General features: G+C 31.3%; 1 protein-coding gene across 7 annotated transcripts in view; it reads left to right on the top strand.

Annotated features, from left to right (window-relative positions):
• LOC122538244 (protein kinase C and casein kinase substrate in neurons protein 2) overlaps positions 1–6,825 on the top strand; it is a 59,967-nt gene that overhangs the window by 24,602 nt on the left and 28,540 nt on the right. Inside the window, exon 2 of one of the 7 annotated variants that reach the window (XM_043672171.1) lies at positions 4,952–5,023. The exons of the other annotated variants lie outside the window; for them this stretch is intronic. The gene's annotated coding sequence lies outside the window, so the exon portion shown is untranslated. The remainder of the gene's footprint in view (positions 1–4,951; positions 5,024–6,825) is intronic. 7 annotated transcript variants of the gene reach the window in all.

Below are 6,825 nucleotides of genomic sequence, written 5' to 3'. Positions count from 1 at the left end.
TTTTAGCACTAGCTGTTATATTAATTAATAGTTTTAACATTAGCTGTTATATTAATTAATTTTTTAACACGAGTTGTTATGTTAATTAATAGTAGACAATATTGTAATCTTTTAGCACTAGCTGTTATATTAATTAATAGTTTTAACATTAGCTGTTATATTAATTAATTTTTTAACACGAGATGTTATGTTAATTAATAGTAGACAATATTGTAATTTTTTTAGCACTAGCTGTTATATTAATTAATAGTTTTAACATTAGCTGTTATATTAATTAATTTTTTAACACAAGTTTTTATGTTAATTAATACTAGACAATATTGTAATTTTTTCTAGCTATTATATTAATTAATAGTTTTAACATTAGCTGTTATATTAATTAATTTTTTAACACAAGTTTTTATGTTAATTAATACTAGACAATATTGTAATTTTTTCTAGCTATTATATTAATTAATAGTTTTAACATTAGCTGTTATATTAATTAATTTTTTAACACAAGTTTTTATGTTAATTAATACTAGACAATATTGTAATTTTTTAGCACTAGCTGTTATATTAATGAATAGTTTTAACATTAGCTGTTATATTAATTAATTTTTTAGCACAAGTTGTTATGTTAATTAATAGTTTTAACATTAGCTGTTATATTAATTAATTTTTTAGCACAAGTTCTTATGTTAATTAATAGATAATATTGTAATTTAACATTAACTGTTGTATTAATTAATTTTTTAACATTAGTTGTTACGTTAATTAACAGTAGACAATATTACAATTTTTTGACACTAGCGATATTAATATTATATACGTTTATTAAATTGATTTTCAAGCTTCAAAAGATTAATTTTTGTTGAATATAAATTGAATTGTTATCAATTGTTAATTGATTATATTATCATTCAATCGATATTAAATTATAACGTTGTGATATAAAAGAATCTTGCAATTTTAATCAACTTATAAATTATATTTTTAATCAATTTAATTTTTACTTCATTTTGTCGACTGAACGAATAATTTTCGTGGATTTAAATCTCTAAATGAGAGTTACATTTGCCTGGCAATGCAAGCCGAGAAACGTTCGAAAAATTGTTAAATTAATAACCCCCGCGACACGAGGTAGGGAAACCTGTATCCACTTATGAAATGCTGTCTTAAAAAAGAAAGAAACGAACCTAACTACACGCCGGGCTTCATTTCCTCTGTCACAAGAGTACAACTCTTCCGCGACTCTTCCTCCAAGTAAATCTCATAAAAGAAACAGTTGTCACAAGACACTTTGTAGCTACGATTACGAGGAGGAAGGCACACCAGTGTGAAAATTACTTTTGAAACAATGATCCGGCATATGTACTGTTCCCCCTCGCTCGTTTATAAAACTATGGAAGCATCAAGTTATCATTACGAATGGAAGATCGTCAAATCATGTGTAAACAAAGTGATTGGGACAAATTCTATTTAGATTCTTCACTTTTGACGTGATGCAAAATTATTATCTTCTTCTCGAAAATAGAAAAAATAATTCTTGTGTTTCCTCGTTTCTACAGTGTTGCGAGTTCTATACTGTGTAAACATTTTGCAATGGAAAATTCACGAATTACGGGAGTTTCCCTCCCGACAAGTGATTCACTCGATGTCGTAAAATGTTCGACACGCGTGGTTCGAGCTCTTCTCGCTCGTTTTCTTCCCGGCGAGTTCGTTAACTCTCCGTACGAATCCGTGTGTGTAAAACGCGTACACAGGGGTACATAAGCATTTCTTCTTCCACGTGCGATATAATCATCGTCAGATTTATAACAGGATTGAACACAAATAGGGCCTCTCGACCCATCAAGCCATTCGCTAGACGAGGAAGCCAACCCCCTTTTCTACGCTCCATCGGTAACTTAATCAATAGAGACAAGAAACATAGTACACTTTTTCCTTGTGCCGGCCCCCCTTATTCGTAAATTAACTAGGTGCCAATTACTAAATTACCGAACAACGAAAATTGAACGCGAATGGGTGACAGGTGACTTCTTTTAGAATTTGATTGTTGGGCCTGTTGAATTTCTCAGGCTGTGAAATTGTAAAGTCACTAATAAATCGAAAATATTTACTATATAGTCTATAAATATATATATAAATATTATAAATATATACTATATAGTCTATAAATATATAATATTATAAATATGTATAAATAATAAAATTAATATAATAAATCAAAAATATTTACTATATAGTCTATAAATATATATAAAATTATAAATATTATAAATATATACCATATAGTCTATAAATATATATATATATAATATTATAAATATGTATAAATAATAAAATTAACATAAATATATATATAATACTATAAATATATACTGTACAGTCATTGTAAATATAAGTATATACTATATAGTCATTGAATAACTAAATGAAGGGACATAACTTTTTTTAAAAAGTTGTTGAACTCTCAAAGCAGCTGCAAACGTTATAACATTTGAAATTGAAAGAAATGGTACATTTTTTTGAATATCAGTTGCACGATCTAGTTTAACCTGATTTAACCTGAATTATATTAAACGTTGCTAACAAGCTCGATCGCGTGATTATTTATTAAAACGCGAATGAGGAAAGACATGAAATATTCATTCGGGAAAGTGAAACAAGCTTTCCGGCTGCTTCTGGTAACGAATTTAGCTGGCTTCGGATAAACCGACCAACATTGTATTATAGCATCCGTGGCGCGTGCATGCTAGTCCGGTTTGATTAAGCCACAGTTACATTTGACCAAACGATTATGCAAGCCAGCGAAGGCACGCTTTCTTCGAATTCGGGAATTAACCTCGTCAGCGAAATATTAGATTGCGTAATAAATTCATTCGTCTCTAGGCGGAATATCGCAATATTGCAACAAGACTCTTATCGGTGTTATCAGTGTAATTTATTAATTGCGAGCCATCGCTGCACGTCGTATTATATTTCACCAGGAAACACATTTATAACTTAAAGAAACCTAGATCTTCGATCTGCATAAGTCATAAAAAATTTTCATGAAAATTAGAATTGAAGTTTTGTAAAATTTCAATTTTTATAAAAATTAAAATTGAAATTTTATAGAATTTTAAAAGAGAGGCATATAGTAAAACTCGCGTCGCGTGTCAACGTCTCCTAGTAGCTAGCAATGCACGTGGATAATTAAAAATTTGTTAAACAAAAGTTCCAATGGTAAAGCGAGTTGACGAGATGACGAATCAATGAGTCCTCATCGTAACACGCGCGAAACCAAGATGGCCATGCTCGAGGAGGCTTGGCACACGCTTTAACTGCTAATCGATTAAGAACAGACCAAGAGAACCTGCGTAACCACCACTCCTCCGTCGTAAAAATTTATTTGCTAATTAACCCCACGGCGTTGTGTACGTAAATCGGTCAAGGATGGTCCTCTCCCCCTCGCTATTTTTTTTTTTTTTTTTTTTTCACCGATCGTCTATTCGCACATTTTTACTAGGAAATTGGAGAAAAATACATTTAACTGAGCGATAGCTTCAAATTTGGAATGGATTTTCGTTCGGATATCTTAACGGAGGGATTTTTATCTTTAAAACAGAAATAATAAATTTAATTGGCGATCTTTTGATGATATTGAATGGATCAGAAAGAGTCGTGATTAGACTACGGAATTTTTTTTAATGTTTGAAATAGATTTTGGACGATTATCTAATAAGTAGAATCGGAACTTTTCTGTATAGAGCAGATCTAACGAAAGTTTGGAGCATTTTTTAATTCTCGAACTGGTGACAATGGAATTTCGTTTGCACGCACGAGCAAAGTATGCTACCTTAAAACCAATGTTCGACCCATTTTTCACTCGAAAAGTGATAATTACGATGCTAATGAAAGTGTTAATGCAAACACACTGTGTTTCCTTCGAGCAACTACAACACGTACCTCGCATTCTACAATGTTTAGCGCGATGGAAACGTTTTTGTTCTTCTACTCGAACATTTTCGTCGGCGATTAAAATTCGAGTTAGATTCAAATCAAATTTGGGTAGTTTTAGAAATTAATTTTATTACAGTCATGCATTTAATTACAACTAAAGATATATCCGCCATCAATTACATTTAATTACAGTCGAAAATATTCGTAATCAATGACATTTAATTACAATTACAAATACACATACAATTGTCCACGACACATTTACACAACCAACAATTTATTTTGAATTAAATAAAAAAATTTAAAAAAGAAAGTAAAACATATCAAATTAAATTAAATACGTGCTTTAAATATACTGCTCACAAAAATTAGGGGATATTTTAAAACGAACATGAAGCCATAAAAAAAAGAAGCATTCGATTTTTTTTCCAAGTCGAGGAAAGTTGTTCTTGTTTAATAAAAAAAAAAATCAAATGCTTCTTTTTCCTATCGCTTCATATTCATTTTGAAATATCTCCTAATTTTTCTGAGCAGTGTATATTGAAATTAGAATAAAATCTAAGGTACATATGTACGGGTAGCATGATATTATCCAGTCGCGGTATGAGGTGTCGCCTATTATTATCACTTCAACTAATTGCGTGTCCTTTCTGACGAACACGTAACGTAATGCCGCGAGCCGAGCCGAGTCGAGTCGAGTCGAATCGAATCGAATCGAATCGAGTCGGGTCGAGTCGCGTCATGTGCGTATTACTTTTTTATTTTCCCCCATTCTCGTAGTGTCTCGGGGGGTCACCCGTGGTGTCACGAAGAGAAGAACGCCAGTTCACTGTGAATCGTCGCGCGGTGTGGATTTCATCCGGTCCCGGTTTATTCGTTATTTATAAATCTCGCGCGAACCTCTGATTCACCGTTTCCTCGAGACCGGCGAAAGCATGCGGCGATCTTAGCCAGTGATAGTTAGTGATATTAACCAGCTTTTAGTGATACGTCGAGCCGGTGGTTTTCTGCTTTCCCCGTTTAGGTTGCTGCTGAAAACTTGAGAAAATCGTGAGCAGTACCGAGGGTCGTTGCTCAACCATGGCGTCCTACCAAGGTAAAGATCCTACTGTGTATTATACTACCTTCTTCTTTTTCTTCTTCTTCGCGCGTGCAGCGAGGCATCGTGACGAAAATACGAATGGAAACTCGTTGGATTTAATTAACGAGTCGAATATGTATATATATATATATATATATATATATATATATATATATAGGATGTTCCAAAAGTAAAATTAATCGTTTGTAGTCGAAAGTACTTTTGATTAACAGATTGGATATTAATAGCTTTAAACTTCAACTGAACAATCATTTTCATTGTTACTATTGTAGGTTGTTCAATTAGTTGGAATTTTTGTGAGTACATAGGATATTCCAAAAGTAGAATTAATTATTTATAATAGAGATGCATACTTGAAGGAACTTTTGATTAACAGATTGGATATTAATAGCTTTAAACTTCAACTGAAAAATTATTTTCATTGTTACTATTGTAGGTTGTTTAATTAGTTGGAATTTTTGTGAGTACATAGGATGTTCCAAAAGTAGAATTAATTATTTATAGTAGAGATGNATACTTGAAGGAACTTTTGATTAACAGATTGGATATTAATAGCTTTAAACTTCAACTGAAAAATTATTTTCATTGTTACTACTGTAGGTTGTTTAATTAGTTGGAATTTTTGTGAGTACATAGGATGTTCCAAAAGTAGAATTAATTATTTATAGTAGAGATGCATACTTGAAGGAACTTTTGATTAACAGATTGGATATTAATAGCTTTAAACTTCAACTGAAAAATTATTTTCATTGTTACTATTGTAGGTTGTTTAATTAGTTGGAATTTTTGTGAGTACATAGGATGTTCCAGAAGTAGAATTAATTATTTATAGTAGAGTAGAAATGTCAACTTTTGGTTAACAGATTGGAGCTCATAATTTTGCTCCGTGTTAGCTCGATTAACTCCAATATTTGCTTTAGAGTGTGTGTGATAGAAATTGAACGTTAAAAAAGGGTAAAATTTTTCTTCCATAGGCAAAGGAACAGGAAATTAATTAAGATAAAGGAACAAACTATCGGCAAAGTTCGCATTAGGAAAACGCTCGGTTACAAGTTTAACAAGGACACAAATGCGACAGCCCTCAGGGACTGTTCAAACAAATAAGCGAAGTTCACAGAAATGTGTTGTGGATATTACAATGGACCGCGTATAAAGAAAAAATTTCTTCCTTTTTCAAAGGACCCTCGTTTAAAACGAAATGTTTAATTTGGGCATTGAAAAGTTCATTGTACATGAAGTAACAAATCGCAGTAGCGAGATTTTTCGAGAATTAACTTTTTTTGTAGAAAATCACGAAAATTAATTAAGGCAAAAGAATCTTTTGATTTTGTAGTTCGTTTGTTCAAGGAAATCAAATTAAAAAGGAATAAAGAAACGAAAAAAATTTTCTAAACTCATTCTCAATGTCTTGAGCAATAAGTACAATAAAATGTACTTCGAATATTATATTTCAGTCATCTATATTTACCTCTCGAATACATTCGACATCTTTCAGGGAATCCAAATTTATTAATAATTCGCGTTTATTCAAATTACTTGCATTCTCTTCTAAAAAAAAGAGTAATCTCTGTCGAATCTTTCAGAATGAGATTACTTGAAATCCACGAAATATAAAATTCAATTTCTCCCTTTATTATAGGGACAGTGTGTACATATACAGGGTTTGTTTTGTAACTTGTCGGACCTACTTCGAGAGCTGATTGTACACTTAAAAATAATGAAAAAAAGTCATATAAATATATGTCCTATCTGTCTTCGTTTATGAGATATAATGAATTTTATAAACAGAGCAAACT

The sequence above is a fragment of the Frieseomelitta varia genome, unplaced genomic scaffold (genome assembly GCF_011392965.1).
Source record: "Frieseomelitta varia isolate USP_RPSP 00005682 unplaced genomic scaffold, Fvar_1.2 scaffold_163, whole genome shotgun sequence".
NCBI lineage: Eukaryota > Metazoa > Arthropoda > Insecta > Hymenoptera > Apidae > Frieseomelitta > Frieseomelitta varia.
Note: the sequence above shows the minus strand (reverse complement) of the source record. Positions and strands in the feature narration are given on the sequence as shown.